General features: G+C 42.4%; 1 pseudogene; it reads left to right on the top strand.

The window, feature by feature from the left end:
* The window catches only part of LOC138444225 (U4/U6.U5 small nuclear ribonucleoprotein 27 kDa protein pseudogene), a 29,986-nt pseudogene extending 12,953 nt beyond the window's left edge, over positions 1-17,033 (top strand).
* Positions 17,034-22,227: the final 5,194 nt, after the last annotated feature.

The following is a 22,227-nucleotide window of genomic DNA, read 5'->3' as shown; positions in this document are numbered from 1 at the left end:
CAAGGACTGTGGCAATTTTTTGGAAGTTTTCAAAAGCCCATGGTAATGGAGCAAAATATGGTGGTGCTGCTCTTGTTGTAGTGAAGACATCTGTCCCACTTAACATGCTACCCATCATTACAGGACTTGGTACACAAAACCCTCTTTAAAATATTTTGTAAAATGACAGTAGTACAGCAAATGTCCTTCATCTGACTTTGTGTCTTTAAGTTAGAGTGTTCATCCACTCAGTACATTAGTTTCAGGGTCTTTTGGACTCTGGCCAGGGGACCTTGAGACCCTCTCTCAATTTGCTTCAACAGAAGGGAATACCTTCAAAACAGACCATGTAGGAAAGAGTTCCCAGATCCGCTCAAAACCCACCAACCCTGTTGCCAAAAACTCAGTTACTTTTCAATGTCTGCTTTATAAAACTAAAATACTAGATACATAGTAAACCTTTAGTCTCTCAGAAGGCTATCATTCTATAAACTTTCTGTATACTCTTCCACCTGCAAGGATATGGAAGATCTTAAATACCTTCATAAAAGTACTTCCCCAAAAAAGGCTCTCCCATCAAGGGGTGAAAACCTCAGCTCTTTCCGCTGTCCCACCCAGTCTCCTCCCTAGTCTCAGCAAAGATTCTTAACAACCCTTAAATATTGACGCTCTCTTCTGCAAAAGTGGTGGTGGGGGGGGCAGGTATATGTTCTCTGGTTTTTGGGCTTCCTGGACTTTAGGAACCCATAAACTGGATACCAAGTTGTTCTTCTTCAGATTATTATTAATATTTTTGTTGTTGTTGCTATTTTGGGATAAAGATGCTTCTTCCTCCTTCTTTGTACTTCCCAACTTTCCCACAACTTCTTTTGCTCTCTTTAGCACATAGCAGGACAGCCAAGCAAGAGCCCAGGGTGCGTTGCTGGTAAACGACCTGCAACCTCACAGAAGGGCTTCAGGGAAAGATGTGATCATTGACCCCTCTCACAGCGCCTTGTGGTATGGCACCCAGACACCGGAAACATCCTGTCCCTGACTCACTTCAGACCCCTGCCGGCTGCCTATAACATTTCCCCAAACACAACCCCAAAAGAAGCAGTGAGGAGAGTCTGAATCCTTAGACCATACATTTCAGCTGGTCTTCCACCCTCGGGCCAATAACAATTAACAGAGAAAACTTCAGGATCCATTCCAGGGGCAGCAGTCTTCATTTCCTTAGTCCCCTCCTTACCTATACATGCAAAAGGGAGTTCCTGGAAACCTACTTCTCACCCCACAATCCTACAGACAGCCTAGACATTATCTCCGCACTACATATGAGCTCTTACGGAGCAGGGAAGGACTCTTGCTCATCTTTTATCCTCAGTACCTATACAGGACTTGGCATGTAGTCAGCACTCACTGTAGGAAGGAGAGGAGGGAGGAAAGCAGCAAAGTAGAGACAGAGGGAAGGAGGTTTAGTTCTTTCTGGTTTCTGTGTAGGTTTCTTATGCTTCTGCCCTAGCCTTTGTCCTTTCCTCAATATTCCTCTATCTTTCCTTTCACATAATCTCTAACTGGAATCATTTTTTCCTCTTAATTCCCCTCCCCCCAAGTTTTTCTCCTCTCTCTGCTGTTGTAACCTAAATTCCCTAATGTTTTTATTCTCTACGATTTTTCTGGTTTCTCCTCTCCTTACTCTAGTTTTTTCTTCATTCATGGCCTCATTTATTTTTTCCTTTATGGTAAGGATTGACAGACCTAAAGCAAGTGAGAAGAAAAAACATTCTAAAAAGAGGAATACCTCAAAATGATGAAAAATGAAGCAATAGCCAAAAAGAAGAGGCCCACAAAAGCAAGGCCCAAGAGTTCAGTAAATAGAAATCATTCTTTCCCCTGCCTTTGTCTTATCACAAAGAACAAGACATTTCCATTCATGTATTTTCTAACCTATTCTCTGGCTTCTTCAAAGTTACCCCAAAAACTCTTCTAGTTACCATCAACCTAGGAACTGATGCTTTCAGGGGTATGTCTCTTCATTCAGCACAAGGATACCAGGTGCTTTTTCTGCACACTGCTCAAAGAGGCAGCTCAAGGACCTGCTCTGAGTGACAGCAAAGGCCCCAGCTAGCATCCTAACGCTGCAGCCGAGCCCTTGGCTCAGTACCACTGCTACGCATCCCATGTTCCTCCCCATTTTCTGATCAAAATGCAACCTCCCTCAGGGCTGATGCCTCTCTGCCAACTCCCTCTTCCCAGTTCTAATCTGAGTTCCAACAGTGTCTGGCCTCATCAGATGATCTCACAACTGGAGGAAGGGACAAGACTCACAATCCTTACAAATTCAACCCTAGCTTCCCACCAGAATCCAACACTCTCACCAACTTTGTCTAGTTTGACAGCATAGAGGGCATGTTTTTGGTGGGGGAACAACAGCACAGGCTAACTTTAGGCACTTTGCTGATACAAACACGGAGGAGAGAGAGCTAGGAGACCAAAGCAGCAAATTACCAAAATAGATTTCCCCAGTCCCCTTCTCCACCAGACTCCTGCTACTCTTGACACCCACTTACCAGAACTTGAATGCTAAATGGCCTTCAATCTCAGGATTGGATCCCAAACTCTTAACAACCCTTAAAATTGCATTTGACTGCCATTTCATTCTCTCTGCAATACTGTTTCTATCTTCCAGGCCCAGTTACAGAGACAGGGTAATAATTCAGGAAGGAATAATCAGTCTTCCTGTGAGTCCACATGTGTATCTTAGGTCAGGAACAACTATCAGCAGTGATGTGCCATCCTCTTTTCCTTTGGGTCCCTGAGGACTGCAGTTAAGTCTTTTCTAATGACTATTACCATGGATGTGAACAGTTCCTGTACCGGCTTAACCTAAATAAAACAAGTTCTAAGAGTGGCCCCACCACAGGACCTTAAAAAAGCAGCCTTTCTTAATACCCCAGGTATTATCTATTTTATTTCCCTAGTTCTGGTTTCTGGGAAAAACACCCATCCCCAATCCCATAATGCCCAGCAACTCTGGTAAGCCTAGACCCAGATCCAGCCCAATATCATTTCAGGGCTCCAGTGCAGACCACCACAAATTTTGCCTTATCAACAGACAAACTTCAGAGCCTTAATGCAGCTCACATACCCCACTTAACCTATAAGCCAGAATGTCTGCCTTGCTTAAGACACCAGACTCTTCCTCCCACTAGGGAGGGAACCCACTGGAGGGCAATATTCTTCTGTCTCATCCCCTAAACCTAACAGCATGCTTCACTGTTAACCCTACCTGTAACCCTAACCATAACCAAGTGACTTCTCCAATGACATCAAAGTGACTTAAAAGTCATTTGGGGAATTCCTCATATCTAGTAAGAAGGGGAAGAGAGGTTAAACTATTGTATCCTAAGAGATGAAGAAGGAGAGGGCTTTGATAGGGAAAAGAAAGGAACGGAAGGAAAATAGAGATGGCCTGAATGACGACGGGAACCCCTAGGCTTGTCTCATGGCGACAGGAATCTGGGTGCAGAGGCCGAGTCCATGAAACCCTAACTGGGTGGAGGTGTCACTAAACTGATGGCAGTGATCCCATCAGTCACTCATAGCAGGAGGCATGTCTGCTCCCCTCTTGGAATCAGAAAACTTGGCTAAAAATCCTCAACCTTAAGCTAAAGAGAAGTCATCAGCTCAAACTCTGTATTTATGGGCGTAACTACAAATTTTACCCAATTTAACATCCACCATATAACCCCCTGCCCAAGACAAGGTTTGAAATGTTCCAGCGGTTCCTCCAAGGCCACCCCATAGGCCGGCTGCATTATATTAATAAGGCTTGCGCAGGTCCAACCTAATCATGCTAGAGGAAGAATTCTTTTCCTAAGGCCACGGTCACCACAAGAATATATGGCTCTGCTACAGTTCAAGGCCTGGGCAACACTTTAGTTTTTCGAGTCTCCAACCTCCACAGCCTCTCGACTGGCAAGCCTGCTGCAGCCTTGAGGGCGTGTGGCCAACCTTGACTCCAGCAGTGAGCTTAACGGAAAGAAGGCTGCGGAGGAGCTCGGCCAACGGCTTTCAACGACAGCCCGGCCCCTCGCGCCCTTCCCAGCCCTCTCCCCCGCCCAGCCCCGGAGTCTCCCGGGTGACTGGGCAGGGGCGCGGCTGGTGCGCAGGGTTCTCAGAGCTTCCCTGCAGGATCTGACCAATGACCGGGCTGATGTCCAGGTGAGCGGTTGGTGGTCTCTCTCCTGGGCAGCCCCGCCTCCTTTCATTCCTGTGACCTTGGAGTTCTGTGCACGAGCCCTACACCACGCGCTGAGACGTTGGGAATGTCACATGGACGCTCTTCGGCTCGCCGCAGGCTGCGGGTTCTGTCCCGCTTGTGGTGGCTGTCTGCCCGTCTCCCCCCTACAGCAACGAGACCCCATGTGGGCCCCTCTGGATGCCAGATTAGCAGCTCTACACTGCACCTGGGGAGACAGACCAGTATGCCTTCTCCTTGCCCTCTTCAGCTCTTCTGGTCTCAATTTTTTAACCTGAGGGGTTGAACAGTCTTTGACTATTCTGGATCGTGGGGGCAGGGCAGGTGCCCCTTTCTCACCTCCTAATCCTCCCCAGAAATGAAGCCATTTCTCCTTTTCCCTGCCCCACTCGATTCTTAGGCCGGCGTGTAAGCCTCATCCCTGCCCCCTTTGCCCAACCGGCCCTCTGGCTCTCATCTGCAGGTAAGAGGGCTCTGGCTGAGCAAAGGTGGTCATACAATCCCTTGTTCTGAAGCATCTGAGGCATCTGTGCTCCTGTCACTCCCATGTTCCTGGCCTCTCCTGGGTCTTTTTGGCATTTCTATGTCCTTTCATCACCCTCTCCTGGGTCTCAGTTACTCACATGTCCTTTACCTGGCTACCCTTCAGATCCAAAGGGCTTCTGCCCATGGCAAACAATACCTGTATGTCTTTTGTGCTTGGCTTATTAAACTCAGGTATTTAATGAATACCATTTTGAAAAACATTTTTAATGGAGCATTACCTGTTGATAACAGGTTTAATAAACATCACCTATATTATCTAAATTATAAAGTTAGTATGGTGGAGTCTTTTGAACAATGGGTTAAACAGCCAACACAACTTCTTACAAGAACTATAGGCTTTATAACCTCTAACCTCCACAAAGGCAACAATTAAGCTTTGCTTCACAGACCTATTCCTTCCTAGGGCAGATGGAGAGAGATTTGCTATAATGGGAGCAGTGGTTATTTAGTAGTGATGAGATGAATGCTTTCCATTTTCCTTTTATCTGTGTTTTCTACAATGCAAATATATTTTAAAAGGCTTTTTAAGAGATATGAAGAGACTGTGGGAACAGAGAACCAAGCCCTTTCACAACCTGATCAAGAGATACCTGTTTGCTCTTACAGGGAACTTCCTCTAATACTCACAGGCCTTTCCCACACAGTATGGTTCTAACAGAAAGAGGAGGCAAGGGCAGCTTAGGGCAGGGAACAAGGAACTGGTATGGAAAGGGTTAGCGGGGTTCTGACCATGGTTTGGGGCCAAAGGAACTGAGTGATTAATTATACCTTCCCCTAAGAGAAGGACCAGAGGACAACCCACACTGCATACTTGTGAATTGGGAGCAGACTGCCCTGTCACCAAGGGATCTCCTGTATCTTATTTATTCAATCCTTGGGTAGCTTCCCCATTCACTGGTAAGTGTAAAGCCAGATTCCAAATGATGGCTACCAGAGTATTCAAAACAATTTGAGAGCGTCTAGAGGTTAAGACTTGGGATTTGAAATAGGACAGGACCAGCTTTCATCTAAGCTTTCCACACAGATGTGTGCTACATTGGGCAGGCCATCCAATCAGAGACTCTGGTTTTTCATCTCTAAATGAGTGTTGACAATGCTCGTTGTCAGGATTTTCATACTTCACAGTGCCTGTCAGGTAGTCCATGCTTAGACGAGAATTAGTAGCCCTTTTCCTGCTTCCCCACCACCAAAGGCGCCATAGCCTCCTTTAGTGTGCACCTCATTCTCGTCTGTATGCCCAACACTCTATGAGAACCCAGTATTAGACAGTGGAGCTGAGATGCATTCCTTTTCACAGAACCCTTTGCAGACCCTGAGAAAGGGTACCCCCAACCCTCACTGTCCTTTAGGGTGTGCCAGGGTCTAGGATCCTGGGTCTTTGGAGTAATCTGACCAGAGCTGGAGAGTCCATCTTCCCCATGGGGAATGAAGAGTCTCACGCAGGCTCTGAACCAACCTCTTAAATATGCAGTGCCCAGCTGAGGGCCAAGGGCAGAGGGGCCTGCCCACTCCCAATCTGAGGCTGACTGACCGCCCCAGAACTTCTATGTTCCCTGAAAAGAAACACTTCAGTCACAAGACCCAGGATACTGTCCTCTCCTCCCCGGTTAAAATTATATCCTCCATAACAGGAAAGCCCCTGTCATAGAACTCAGTCTTTCTGCAGTCCCACCTCCCCAGCAGGGCCTCTTTGTTTACCTTATATGCCCCTCCCCGAGCCGTGATCCCCAGGAACACTCTTCCCCTTCACGCCTTACCCTCCTCCCTATGAGCTCTGAAGCCCCCAGCACTCCAGCTGCCCAGTGCCCCAGCTGGCTTTGGTGTGGGGAGCTTCCATACCCAATCTGCAGACAGAGGGGCCCCATAGCTTCCCTTCAGTGCACTTCCGCACTTCCTGGAGCAGCCTCTTTATCTCCTTCTCCCACATCAGTCCCCAAAGGGGTCTGAGGACATGTGCATCAAGTCTTGAGAGAGGCATCTCCAGCTTTAAAAGTAGGGCTTTGGGGATGTTGACTGGGAACTGTCAGATCTAGTCTGTCCATAGAGACAGAGTTGGATGGGGGCTCCTGGAGTCCCATTTTCAGATGTGAGCCCACTTTGCTTACCTGCCCTACCCCTCCTCAGCCAAACATGGCTGGACAAAGTCCTCTCTCTGTGACAACATATATAGAATTTGTGGAGGGAGTGGAGGAAAATTTGTATCTTTTTATTTCCCAGAAAAGAAACATGCATTTGATCATGTGTGTCAGAAAGTGGAAGGAAATAACAAAATGGATAAACACAGTAGAATTTCTAAATTAGCCAGGAGAAAGTGAAAACCAAGGAAAGCAAAAAAAAAAAAAAAAAGAGTGGAGAGGGGATACCCTTGTTAAATGGTGAACATAAAGTAGAATGAAAGGAATAAAAGGGAGATTAACAATATAGTTATTAGTGAAGTCACTCAGTCATGTCTGACTCTTTGTGACCCCATTGGGCTGTAGCCCACCAGGCTCCTCCGTCCATGGGATTCTCCAGGCAAGAATACTGGAGTGGGTTGCCGTTTCCTTCTCCAGGGGATCTTCCCAACCCAGGGACTGAACCCAGGTCTCCCGCATTGCAGGCAGACACTTTAACCTCTGAGCCACCAGGGAAGACAAATGTAAATGGGCTGAATCTCCTTATTAAAAGACAGTATGCAACTGAGTTTAAAAAAAAACAAACTTTATATGCTGTTGAACAAGAAATACACTTAAAATGCTTTCAAAAGGCCTGAAAATTTTAAAGAATAGTCAAATGAAAATATATAAACAAAAAAGCATAAATGCTATCACTAAGAAGCTAGGTTGAATAAATTATGTCACAAACTTATTTACACCTAGGGATACAGCTACTATGTGTATCAAGCAAAAACTACTAGCCATGCGATGAGAACTTGATTTCTTTAAATATTTGTTATGATGGAAGGTTTTTTAAATACCTCAAGAGTTCTTTTGTTTATTGTTCCAAAATCAGATAAGATGATCTTAGAATTCATGTGGGAGAGTAAATGTCTAAAATAGCTAAGAAAATCACATAAAGGAAGACAACCGAGGAATTTCACAAGATGTGGCGTATTTTATGAGGTGTGGCATAAGGGTCTCAGGAGAGCTCCTGAATGCCTGGGCGTGGGCCACAGAGAGGTCTGTGAAAGGACTCAGCCAGGGCACTGCTGTGGAGAGGGTGACTCTGAGCAGATCAGCTGAGGAAGCTGCCACCACCAGGAGGGCGACCAGGGCAGAGTGCACCCTGCTGGGTGCTCTGATTGAGGGTGAAACCAGCAACAGGAAACTTAAAATCTGCCGTGGCTCAGATTTCCCTCTCTAGGACTGGGGAACACGCAGAGAAATGTGAATTGACTAACCAGTGTTTGAACATTCATTCAAGAAACAGACACTACAGGCAGAATACTAGCAATGATGCAGTTTTCCTTCGGCTGCAGCTACTGGAGAAGCCATTTCAAGAGAATATGTAGATTTCACGGCTCAGGTTTAAAGGTATTGGAAATGATTGGGTCCTCTCAAAACCCAGTTTATGGCCCAAATTCACAATTTCTCAGGTGTATATACATATATATATATATAAACATATATATATTATGAAAGAAACATCTACGTAGAAGATCTGTATCTGGATAATCTGTATGTAGGTATATACACACATGCACATACACGTGTATAGACATGTATATATGTGAATGAAACATTTCCACAAATGTTTTTTCAGGGCGTTGGGAGAAGGAGGAAAAAGCTAAGATATGGTGCCTCCCTTAGAGAAAAGCACACTTGTTACAGAGCAGTGGGGAAGGCTTACTGATATGTGATTGGTTTCACCTAAGTTTCCTACCTAGAAGTGGAGCCACCAACGTGGTTACTAGAAGGACTCCACAAAACCTCCACCTAACCTTTCTTCCATGATTAGTTTAAAAAAAAAGAGAGAGAGAGATTGACTTGAGAAGCCAGAAGAAACACCCCCAAGGAACCAAAACCTCTTAAGACTTGGAGGAGGACGCAGGTAGTATCTGGGCTTGTAGAATCCCCAGATCAGCAGAAATGAGCCACTGTTTCAGAGAATGATGTGTTAAGAGAATAGTTGGTAGGGAAGCATGCCAGAAGCAGCCTTTTTTTCTGAAGTGAAGTGAAAGTTGCTCAGTCATGTCTGACTCTTTGCAACCCCATGGACTATACAATCCATGGAATTCTCCAGGCCAGAATACTGGGGTGGGTAGCTGTTCCCTTCTCCAGGGGATCTTCCCAACCCAGGGATTGAACCTAGGTCTCCCGCATTGGAGGTGGATTCTTTACCAGCTGAGCCACTAGGGAAGCCCAAGAACTGGAGACTTTTTTTTATTCCGTTAAAAGGAAGTAAGTCTGGAAGTAAATCTTTGCCTTCAAAGAGCGAAGTCTAATGGGGAGACATATAAGAAAAAAGGCAGATGCGGTACACATGACTGTGGCTTTAACAGCAGAAAGACAGGCTAGACGCCCATCTTAGACACCTGGGTAGTCATTGATTGCCTCCTGGAGGAAGCGGTGTTTGACGCTAGAAAAATGAGCAGGAGTTGGCTGAATAGTGGGTTCAGGGTGGCAAATTCTTTCTAGCAAAGGGAATGGTACCTCCAAAGGGTAGAGCAGAGAGCCAAGGTGCTTATAGCTACAGCATCATGTTGGAGGGCACAGTGGCAAAGGCCTTTAAACCACGTTAGGAGAGAATAGGAGTATCATTTAAAAAAAAATCTTAGTGAGCTCTTGCTCCCCTCTGGGTTTACCTGACCAAAAGAAAAAAATCAGCATTAAAAACTAGACACAGTCACACACACACACACACACACACACACACACACACACACACACACACAACAGACACAGCGAGATATACGCAGAAACAGTAAGCTGAGGAAAAATATTCCAGAGATGAACATGTATCAGGAGAAGGGGAACATGCAGAGAAAAATAGATAAAGCAAGGAAAAAATGGAAATGGCTATTGGGGCTGGGAGGAGCCACAGGCCAGGAGAGTAACAGCAGAGGAGACAGAGGGATCAAAAAGCAGGAGGGGAGGGTGGAAGAGAGCAGGTTCCCCCAAGAACGTGGAGCACATTTAGACACTGGAGCTCAGATCCTGCTGACCACACAGGATCTCTCTGACCTTGCAAGGAGTCTCTCTTGCCAAACCAGACCTCCTCTTCAGTTCTGTCAGCTCGCAGGGAAAAGGAGAAAGACATTTGCAAGTCCTCAAGGTTGGGGAGCAGGTAGCAGAGCAAAGTCCAGGTTAGAAGGGGTTGACTGAATGGGAAAAGTCAGAGAAAATGTTGTCCCAGGAGGACTGCGGTGACCAAAAGTGGTGTTCTGCAGCTAAATGAATAAAATGGAAGGGAAAGTGAAAGGAAGAAAACACTGATAGAAAAGAAATCTTGCCAGAGAAATTCCCAGTCACCATGGAACGACGCAGGCACTAGAGGTTAGTGGCTATAGCTAGACTGTCAGAGTTCAAGTCCTGCTATTATACCAACTGTGTGACACTGGGCCAGTTACTTGAAATCTCTGTGTTTCAGTTTCCTCACCTGTAAAGTAAGAATGAAATAATAATTAGTACCAACCTCAGCGTGATGTAGGGCAGGTTAAATGAGTTCAATATAAGCAGAATGCTCTGCGTAGTTAGATGTTACACATCTATCAGTGCTGGCTGCCATTATTCCTCTATCCAGTGATCCTGCTGGCACCTTTTGTGATGTCATATACGTTCAAAGTCCCATCCAGGCTCTTCTGGTGTATTGGAGGGATGCGGTGAGGAGATAAACAAGGAGCAAGAAGGGGTATCTTGGGTATAGGAGGATATTTAGAACGGAGAGATGACCCATCACTCCCCTGAAAGCCTGCCATGCCAGCTGGGCTCTGGTCTTGCCTCTCTTAGAGCGTGTCTGTTGTACACATCACTTCCAGTACTTATTTGGATCTTGTTTGGATCTTGTTTTCAGGGTTGGCCTGAGGGCCCGCTATTCCAAAGGGAAGTCTATTTGCAGTCTTTTCATACCCATCCAAGCTCTTGCTTATATCTCTTTCGAAGGGGATCTGATTGCTCAGTGTAGGGTTGTAAAAATGTCTGATGGAAGCCGGACATCTGGGATTTTATTGGGGGTCAGTTCTTTGAAGAGAGATGTGAAGCTGGCTGGAATCTCACTATTGTGGAAAGAAGGTTCTGACTGAGGAAGGCTCTTGAAGATGGGAGAGGCTTAATTCCATTCCTGGTGTATTTCATTAGAGACTATATTCCTCTTTTGGCTCATGGGATCTATTCCCTGTAACACATATGAAAATGTGGTGGAAAGTGTGGCTACGAGACCAACAAAGACTGAGGCAGGACTGAGGTTTGGGCTCATGATGGCCTTTACAGGCTCTTTGAAGAGCCTGACCACTGCCCCCAGTGCACAGAGAAGTGCCAGAGAGGGCCTGAGAACTGCAGCTGCTGTGGTAATGACAGATTTCTTCAGTCTCCAATGCCATTCCAAGGAGGGGTTCATAAACTTTTTGAAAGAGCGTGGAACAGACTGCTACCAGAGACTCTGTAAGGAGCTGGTCCCCAGCCTTGGAGCTGAAAGATTGTCCCTGAACTGTTGAGCTTGGAAGGGAACCAAGGCTATACAGACTAGGGACCCCATGGGAGTTAAAGGCAGGAGGAGATGGTGGCAGCCCCCACCAGCAAGAAAGCCTAAGGAGCAGCTCTGCCTGTGAGCTCTTGGAGAGAGCTCAGTGATATCATACTCATATTCATAGAAGACTGAAATCTTTGCCTTAAAGATCAAGAACAAGATAAGGATGCTCACTTTTACCCCTGCTATTCAATATTGTACTGGAAGTCCTAGCCAGAGCAACCATGCAAGGGGGAAAAAAAAAGGCAACCAACTGAAAAAGAAGTAAAACTCTCTCTATTCAGACAACATAATCCTATATATAGAATAGTCTATAAAGAATCTATAAAAGAAATGTTAGAGGTAAAATTCCTCTAAATTAATTCATCAACTTTGTATAAGATCAAAAATCAGCTGTATTTCTATAAACTGGCAATAAACAGTCCAAACAGGAAATTAATTTTTAAAATTAATTTTTAAAATTCTGTTTGCAGTAGTATGAGGAAGATTAGAATACTTAGGAGCAAATTTAACCAAGATGATACAAGATGTGTATAATACAAAGAAAACTACAAAACATTCCTGAAAGAAATTAAAGAGGTTATCTAAAATGAAAAGACAAGACATCTCATTTTCATGAATGGAAAGACTTGAAACTGTTAAGATAGTGATAATACCAAAAGCAATCCACAGAATCCATGCAATCATTATTAAAAAATAAAAAAAAAGATCTATTTGAAAAAATTGAAAAAAAATCATTCTAAAATTCATAGAGAATGGAAAGGGGACCAAAAAGCAAACAAACAAACAAAAATCTTGAAATAGAAGAACAGAGTTGGAGGACTCACATTTACTTCCTTGTTTCAAAATTTACTACAAAGCTATAATAATCAAGACAATGTGATACTAGAATAAGATTGATATATAGATCAATAAAATAGAATTAAGATTCCAGAAATATGAATTGAATGTTAATTGATTTTTGACAAGGATGCTAAGACTATTCTTTTTTTTTTTTTTAAGACTATTCAATGAAGAAAGAATAGTCCGGTCAACAAATGGTGCAACAAATGGATAGCCACATGCAAAAGAATGATGCTGGATCTTACCCCACACTCTATGCAAAAATTAATCCAAAATGAACTAAACATAAGAGCTAAAACCATAAAACTCTCAGCAGAAACTATAGGGGTAAATCTTTGTGACATCAGATTTAGCAATGGTTTCTTAGCTACAATATCAAAAGCACGAACAATTTTCAAAAAATAGATAAATTGGATTTCATCAGAATTAAAACTTTTGTGAAGATCAATGAAACTAAAACTGGTTCTTTGAAAGATAAACAAAATTTATAAACTTTTAGGCAGAATCATAAACTCATAAAGAAGCAAAGGGAAAGGGTCCAAACCAATAAAATCGGAAATGAAAAAGAAGTTGCAGCCAATACCACAGAAATACAAAGGACCACAGGAGAGGACTTCCCTGGGGATCCAGTGGTTAAGACTCTGCATTGCCACTACAGGGAGTGTGGGTTTGATCCCTGACTGAAGAAGTTCCGCATGCTATGGGGTGTGGCCAAAAAAAAGGTATGATTCAAATTTAAAAAAACAACACCAACAACTGAAAACAGAGGACCATAAGAATCTTTACACACAACTATATGCCAATGAAATGGACAACCTAGAAGAAACGTATACATTTTTGGAAAGGTAAAATCTCCCAAGACTGAACTGAGGAAAAATGGAAAATATGATTAGATCAATTATAAGTACTGAAATTGAATCTGTGATTTGATAACTCCCAACAAAAGTCCAGAACCAGATGCCTTTACAAGTGAATTTTACCAAACATTTAGAGAAGAGTTAAGACCTATTCTTCTGAAACTATTCCAAAAAGCTTGAGAATAAAGGACACACACCTCTGAGTTCATTACATGAGGCCACCATCAGCCTGGAACCAAAACCAAGATTTGTTGTTTTTGCTGTTTAGTTACTAAGCTGTGTCCCACTCTTTGTGACCCCATGGATTGTAACCTGCCAAGCTTCTCTGTCCATGGAATTTCCCCAGCAAGAATACAGAAGTGAGTTGCCATTTCCTTTTCCAGGGGTCTTCCTGACCCACAGATCTAACTGAGTCTCCTATATTGGCAGGTGGATTCTTTACCACTGAACCACCAGGGAAGCCCAAAATCAAAGATATACCACACACAGAAAGGAAAAGTACAAGCCAATATCAATGATGAACATAGACATAAGCAAAAAACTACTTGCAAATCAAATCCAACAATGCATTTAAAGGGTTATACACCATGATCAAGTGGGATTTATTACAACGATGCAAGGATTTTTCATTATCTACAAAACAGTGTGATACACCTCATTAACAAACTGAAGATTAGAACAATAAGGTCCTACTGTGTATACTGCAGGGAACTATATTCAATATCCTGTGACAAACCATAAAGAAAAAATACATGAAAAAGAATATACATATATATGTATATGTTGCTGAGTCACTTTGATATACAACAGAAATTACCACAACATTGGAAACCAACTATACTTTAATAAAATTTTAAAAATAAAATAAAAATATTAAATTGATGCCACAGCAAAGAGTTCGCATGCTACAACCAAGAGTTCACATGCTGCAATGAAGACTGAAGATTCCATGTGTATCAACTAAGACCTGGTACAGCCAAATAAATATTTTTTAATAGCAAGTTGAAAAATAAAACCCATATAATCATCTTCATAGATTCAGAAAAAGCTTTTGATAAAATTCAACATCCATTTATGATTAAAAAAAAAAAAAGACTCTCCAGAAAGTAGGTCTAGCGGGAACCTACCTCAACAAAAAAAAGCCACAAATGACAAAACCAGAGCTAACATCATACTCAGTGGTGAAAAGATCCACGAACAAGACAAGGATCCCCACGCTTGCTCACCACTTTTATTCAACACAGTTTTGGAAACCCTAGTCACACCAATTAAGAGAAGAAAAAGTGAAAGGAATCCAAATTGGAACAGTAAAACTATCCCTATTTGCAGATGACAGATAATTGAACACTATATATGTTGTTTAGTCACTAAGTCATGTTCAACTTTTTGCAGCCCCACAGACTGTAGCCTGCCATGCTTCTTTGTCCGTGAAATTATCCAAGCAAGAATACTGGAGTGGGTTGCCATTTCCTTCTCCAGGGGATCTTCCCAACCCAGGAATCAAACCTGTGTCTCCTGCATTGGCAGGTGGATTCTTTACTGCTGAACCACTTGGGAAAGCTCAGAAAACTATACATAGAAAATACTAAAATCCTACTAGAGCTCATCAATGAATTTGGTACAGTTGCAGGATACAAAATTAGTACATAGAAATCTTCATTTATATACACTAACAACAAAAGATTAGAAAGAGATACTAAGGAAACAATCCTGTTGACCACTGCATTAAAAAAAGAATAAAATACATAAGAATAAACCTACCTAAGGAGGCAAAAGAGTGTACTCAGAAAACTATAAGACAATGATAAAAGAAATTGAAGATGACACAAACAGAAAGATACACCATATTCTTAGACCGGAAGAATCAACATTGTAAAAATAACTATACTACCCAAGGTAATCTACAGATTCAGTGCAATGCATATCAAATTACCAGTGGTGTTTTTCACAGAACTAAACAAATTTTTTTTTAGTTTGTATGGAAGCGCAAAAGACCCCGAAAAGCTAAAGCAATCTAGAGAAAGAAAAATGAAGCTGCAAGAATCAGGCTCCCCAACTTCAGATCATACAATAAAGCTACAGTGATCAAAACAGTATAATAATGGCACAGGAAAAAAAAATAGACCAATGGAACAGAATAGAAAGTCCAGAAATAAACTCGTGCAACTATGGCCAATTAATCTATGACAAGGAAGGCAAGAATATACAATGGAGAAAAGACAGTCTCTTCAGTAAGTGGCGCTGGGGGAATCCCCTGGTAGTCTAGTGGTTAGGACTGCATGCTTTCACTACTGTGGGCCCAGATTCGATCCCTGATCCTACAAGGAGCGCCACACAGCCAGAAAACAAACCAGCAAAAATGTAAGTGGTGCTGGGAAAACTGGACAGCTTGCATGTAAAGGAATGAAATGAGACGTCTCTAACACCACACACAAAAATAAACTCAGAAGAGATTAAAAACCCAAATGTGAGACCAGTTAATATAAAACTCCAGGAGGAAAACATGGGCAGAACACTCTTACATAAATCATAACAATATCATTTTGGATTGGTCTCCTAGAGTAATGGAAATAAAAATGAAAATGGGACCTAATTAAACTTAAAATATTTTGCACAGCAGAGACTTCACTGGTAGTTCAGTGGCTAAATAGACTCCCAGCTGCCAATGCAGAGGACCCGGGTTCAATCCCTGGTCAGGGAACTAGATCCCACAGTATCGCAACAAAGAGTTTGCATGCCCCAACTAAGAGTTCACATGCTGCAACTAAAGATTCTGCATGCTGCAACTAAAAGATCCCACATGCTTGGGACTACCCTGGTGGTCCAGGGGTTAAGAATCTGCCTGCCAATGCCGGGACATTGATTTAATCCCTGGTCTGGAAACTAAGATCCCACATGCCACTGGGCAGATAAGTCCACACCTGGACTATTGCACCCAAGCACCACAACTAATGAAGCCCATGTGCTCTGGAGCCCGTGCTCCACAACAAGGGAAGCCACTGCAATTAGAAGCCTTCACACTGCAACTAGAGAGTAGCCTTTGTTTGCTGCAACTAGAGAAAGTCTGTGTGCAACAGCAAAGAGCCCATGCACTGTAATGAAGAAGACCCAGCACAGCCAAAAATAATAAATAAGATTCTGCATGCTAGACCTAAGATTCAGCACAGGCCAATTAAATATTTTTTAAAAAGAAAAGAAAAAGCTTTTGCACAACAAAGGAAAACCATAAACAAATCAAAAGACAGCCTACAAACTGGAAGAAAATATTTGCAAGTGACGTGACTAAAAAGTGATTAATTTACAAAATGTACAAACAGCTCATGTGGTTCAATATCAAAAAACCAACCAAGTCAATCTTAGGCAGAAGATCTAAATAGATATTTCTCGATCCTGGAGGAGGATTCCAAATAGGTCGCAGCCGCAGCCACTCCCCAAGGAGGGAGCATAGGCGGTCTGGTCCGGTCCACGTCCCAGGAAAGAGAACACAGGCGCCAAGAAAGGTCCCAGTCCAGGGAGAGAGATCGGAGAGGAAGCCACTCTTGCTCCCCGCACAGAAGGCGTTCCAGGTCCCCAAGACGACAAAGATCCGCACCTCCTTCCCCTTCTCGACTGAAAAAAAAGAAAAGAAAAAGAAGAAAGAAGAGATGGGGAGGAGAAAGAAACGAAACAAAGAGCAAAGAACGTGAGATAACTGAGTAAGCAACAGAACAGAGGAAGAACTAGAAATGATGAAGTTAATGGGATTTGCCTCCTTTGACTCCACTAGAGGGAAAAAGGTGGATGGCTCTGTAAATGCCTATGCCATAAATGTGTCTCAGAAGAGAAAGCACAGGCAGTACATGAATGGAAAAGGTGGATTCAACAGACCTTTGGATTTCATTGCGCGAGAACCGAAGTGTTGAAAAATGATGTTTTCTCTCTCATCTTGATCAGAACAGTGGATTTTTGTATTTAATATGCATCAAACACAGGATCAAAGTCCTTCCTCCTTGTAAAGTAAGAAAATTGTATTTATGATGTGTGTAGTTCACTTACCCACCTCAAAAAAAAAAAAAAAAAAACCAGTTAAACATTACATTTTTTTCCTTTAGGAAATATCATTTGGGGCTGTCATCAACCCCGTTTTTTTGTCCTTATTCCTATGGAAACTATATATGTTTTTTTTCTTGGCTGCTCCTTATGACTTTTTAAAACACATAAAAGTAATTTGGAAGTAAGTTTCTCAACTAAAGCAATAATTTCTAAAAACAAACAAAAAACAGATACTTCTGTAAGGAAGACATACAAATGGCCAACAAATACATGAAAAAAAAAAAAAACCCTCAACATATCTAATTATTCAGTTCAGTTCAGTGCAGTTGTTCAGTCATGTCCGACTCTTTGCAACCCCATGAATCGCAGCATGTCCAGCCTCCCTGTCCATCACCAACTCCCAGAGTTCACTCAGACTCACGTCCATTGAGTCCATGATGCCATCCAGCCATCTCATCCTCTGTCATCCCCTTCTCCTCCTGCCCTCAATCCCTCCCAGCATCAGAGTCTTTTCCAAAATGAGTCAACTCTTCGCATGAGGTGGCCAAAGTACTGGAGTCTCAGCTTAAGCATCATTTCTTCCAAAGAAATCCCAGGGCTGATCTCCTTCAGAATGGACTGGTTGGATCTCCTTGCAGTCCAAGGGACTCTCAAGAGTCTTCATTAGACCAACACAAATAAAAACTATAGTGAGGTATTACCTCATTCAGTCAAAATGGCCATCGTCAAAAAGTCTACAAATAATAAAGGCTGGGATGCGGAGGGGATGCAGAGGAAAATATACCCTCCTCTACTGTTAGTGGGAATGTAAATTGGTACAACAGCTGAGGAAAACAGTAAGGAGTTTCCTCAGAGAACTAAAAACAGAACTACCATATGATCTAGCAATCCCACTCCTAGGTATATACCCAAAAAAGATGAAAATTCTAATTTGAAAAGATATATGTATTGCAGTGTTCATAGCAGCACTATTCACAATAGTCAAGATATGGAAGCAACCTAAATGTCCATTGACAGAGGAATGGATAAAGAAGATGTGATTTATCTGTATATAGTAGAATATTATTCAGCCATAAAAAAGAATGAAATAATGCCATGTGCAGCAACATGGACCTAGAGATTAAGTGAAGTAAGCCAGACAGATTGAAGGCAGGAGGAGAAGGGGACGACAGAAAGCGAGATGGTTGGATGGCATCGCCACCTCAATGGACACTAGTTTGAGCAAGCTCCAGGAGGTGGTGAAGGACAGGGAAGCCTGGTGTGCTGCAGTCCATGGGGTCACAAAGAGTCAGACACAACTGAGCAACTGAACAGCAACAAAGCCAGAGAAGGATAAGTATCATATGATTTTTGCTTATATGTGGAATCTATTTTTTTTAAAGATACAAATGAACTTATTTACAAAACAGAGACTCACAGACATAGAAAACAAACTTATGTTTATCAAAGGGAAAAGGAGAGGAGGGATCAATTAGGAGATTAGGACTAACATATAAATAAATACTGCTGCTGCTAAGTAGCTTCAGTTGTGTCCAACTCTGTGCAACCCCATAGACGGAAGCCCACCAGGCTCCCCTGTCCCTGGGATTCTCCAGGCAAGAACACTGGAGTGGGTTGCCACTTCCTGCTCCAATGCATGAAAGTGAAAAGTGAAAGTGAAGTCGCTCAGTCGTGTCTGACTCTTCGCAACCCCATGGGCTGCAGCCCACCAGGATCCTCCATCCATGGGATTTTCCAGGCAAGAGTACTGGAGTGGGGTGCCATTGCCTTCTCCAAAATAAATACTACTACACTCAGAATAGACACTAATACACTCAAAATAGATAATAAATGCCTACTGTAGCACAAGAAACTATATTCAATGTTTTATAATAATCTATAAAAGAAAAATGTGTGTGTGTGTGTGGCTGAATCACTGTGCTCTATATCAAAACTAGCACTTCATTGTAAATCAATTATACTTTAGTAAAAAGATTAAAACATTTACACATCAAAGGACACCATCAAGAGAGTAAAAAGACACCCTACAGAATAGGAGAAAATATTTTAAACTCATATATCTGATAAGGGTCTATTATCCAAAATATATAAAGAACTCATAACAACAAAAAGACAAAAACACAGTTTAAAATGGGCAAAGGACTTGAATGGAAATAAACAAATTGCCAAAAAGTACATGAGAAGATGCTCAACATAATTTGCCATTAGGGAAATGCAAGAAAAACCACAAGAGGGTACCATTTCACATTCCTTTAGGATGGCTATAATTACAAACAGAAAACAAATGTTGGTGAGGATGTGGAAAGACTGGAACCTTCATATACTGTTTGTGGGACTGCAAAATGGTGCAACCACTGTGGAAAACAGTTTGAAAATCTCTTAATGAATTAGAATTACCATATAATTCATCAATCTCACTCTAGGTTTATACCAGAAAAATTGAAAACAGGTGTCAAACAAAAACTTGCAGCACTACTTTTAATAGCCCAAAAGTAAAAACAGCCCAAGACATGGAAGCAACCTAAACATCCATAGACAGAGGAATGGATAAAGAAGATGTGATTTATCTGTATCCTAGAATGTTACTCAGGCATAAAAAGGAATGAAATAATGCCATGTACAGCAACATGGATGAACAGCACTATTTATAACAGCCAAAAAGTAAAACCAACCCAAAGGTCCATCAACTGATGAATGGATAAAATGTGGTATATTCCATGCCATAGAATACTATTCTGACATTAAAAGGAATGAATCACTGACAAATGCTATAATATGGATAGACCTTGAAAGCTTTATACTAAATGAAAGGAGACAGACACATAGGTTATTATGTTGCACAATTCAGTTTTTAAGGAATACCTATATAAGCAAACCCGTGGAGACAGAAAGAAGATTCATGGCTGCTGGGTGGTGGTGGGAGGGGAGAAAGCAGAGGATGGGTAGTAACTATTTATAAAGAGGACAGAGTTTCTTTTTGGGGTAGTGAAAATTGTCCGGAACTAAATGGTGGTGATAGTTATGAATATACTAAATGTCACTAACAGTAACTTTTATATTAAGTACATTTTATTGTTGTTGCTTGGTTGCCAAGTCACGTCCGACTCTTTGCAACCCCACGGACTGCAGCACAGCAGGCCTCCCTGCTCCTCACCATCTCTCAGAGGTTGCCCAAGTTCATGTCCATTGAATCAGTGATGCCATCCAACCATCTTATCCTCTGTTTCCCTCTTCTCATTCTTCCTTCAGTCTTTCCCAGCATCAGGGTTTTTCCAATAAGTCAGTTGGCCAAAGTGTAGGAGCTTCAGCTTCAGAATCAGTCCTTCCAATGAGTATTCAAGGTTGATTTCCCTTAGGAATGACGGTTGGATCTCCTTGCTGTCCAAGGAACTCTCAAGAGTCTTCTCCAGAACCATAGTTTGAAAGCATTCTATGGTCCAACTCTCACATCCATCCATCCATACCTGACTACTGGAAAGATCATAGCCTTGACTATACGAACTTTTGTCAGCAAAGTGATGTCTTTGCTTTTTAATACACTGTCTAGGTTTGTTATAGCTTTACTTCCAAGAAGCAATTGCCTTCTAATTTCATGGCTGTAGCCACCATCCATGGTGACTTTAGAGCCCCAAAAGCAGCAATTTGTCACTGCTTCCACCTTTTCCCCTTCTATCTGCCATGAAGTGATGGAAGTGGATGCCATGATCTTAGTTTTTTTTTTTTTTAATATTGAGTTTTTAGCTGGCTTTTCCACTCTCTTCTTTCACCTTATCAAGAAGCTCTTAATTTCCTCTTCACCTTCTGCTGTTAGAGTGGTATCATCCACATATCTGAAATTATTGATGTTTCTCCAAGCAATCTTGATTCCAGCTTGTAACTCATGCAGCCCAGCGTTGAGCAAGATGTGTTTGGCATAGAAGTTAAATAAACAGGGTGACAGTATGTAGACTTGTTGTCCTCCTTTCTCAAATTTGAACTAGTCAACTGTTGCTTCCTGGCCCGCATACAGGCTTCTCAGAAGACAGACAGGTAAGATGGTCTGGTATTCCCATCTCTTTAAAGAGTTTTCCATAGTTTGTTATGATTCACACAGTCAAAGGCTTTAGCACAGTCAATGAAACAGAAGTAGATGTTTTTCTGGAATTCCTTTGCTTTCTCTATGATCCAGCAAATGTTGGCAATTTGATCTCTGGTTCTCCTGCCTTTTCTAACCCCAGCTTGTACATCTGGAAATTCTCAATTTAAGTACTGCTAAAGCCTAACTTGAAGGATTTTGAGCATAACTTTACTAGCATGGGAAATGAGTGCAATTGTCTGGTAGTGTGAACACTCTTTAGTACTGCCCTTCTTGGGAATTGGGATGAAGACTGACCTTTTCCAGTCCTGTGGCCACTGCTGGGTTTTCCAAATTTGAAGACATACTGAATGTAGCACATTTTTAAAAATACAGGAACACAGGGCAGGAAGCAGTCAGGCAAGATAGAAACTTGAAAAGTTTCTATAGACGCTGTAGACATTGTGAACTGAAGAAGGAAGAGCTTCCGGAAGCTGCCACAGGCAGAAGAGCGCCCTGGGGACATCTATCGGTGATGACCATTAGCTCCTACACTTTGTCCTCTTGGACGCCCACTGCTAAGCTCAGTGAGAGAGAGACATGTCATGGGTGCTCCAATACATAAGCTTTATGAATGAGAGAGTGAACTGTTAGAGGGGCTGGGCCTGTCCTTGCTGAATGAGCCAGCACTCCCAGAACTCCTGACAAGAAGCCCCCTTATGCTAAATGGAAAACTTGACAATATCCCTATGATATTTGATGGCCCCTGCCAGGAAGCTTATCAAGAAGCCAAGTAAACTCCAACCCCTGACCTTCCGTCAGACAGGGAGTGTTACCACCTAGAAATGTCTGTTACTTTAGTTACATTTGGTCCAAAAGATGGTAAAGATAATTGACTTTGTAAGGAGCTACTACTGTCAAGAGGATTCCCCGCTAGCAAATAGCAAACTGGAAAATCAAAAACCTTGGTAGCTGAGAACTTGAACTGTAGATGGGCCCACACTTCCCAC

This window comes from Ovis canadensis, chromosome 7, assembly GCF_042477335.2.
Source record: "Ovis canadensis isolate MfBH-ARS-UI-01 breed Bighorn chromosome 7, ARS-UI_OviCan_v2, whole genome shotgun sequence".
Classification (NCBI taxonomy): Eukaryota; Metazoa; Chordata; class Mammalia; order Artiodactyla; family Bovidae; genus Ovis; species Ovis canadensis.
This window is presented reverse-complemented; position numbering and strand designations above follow the sequence as displayed.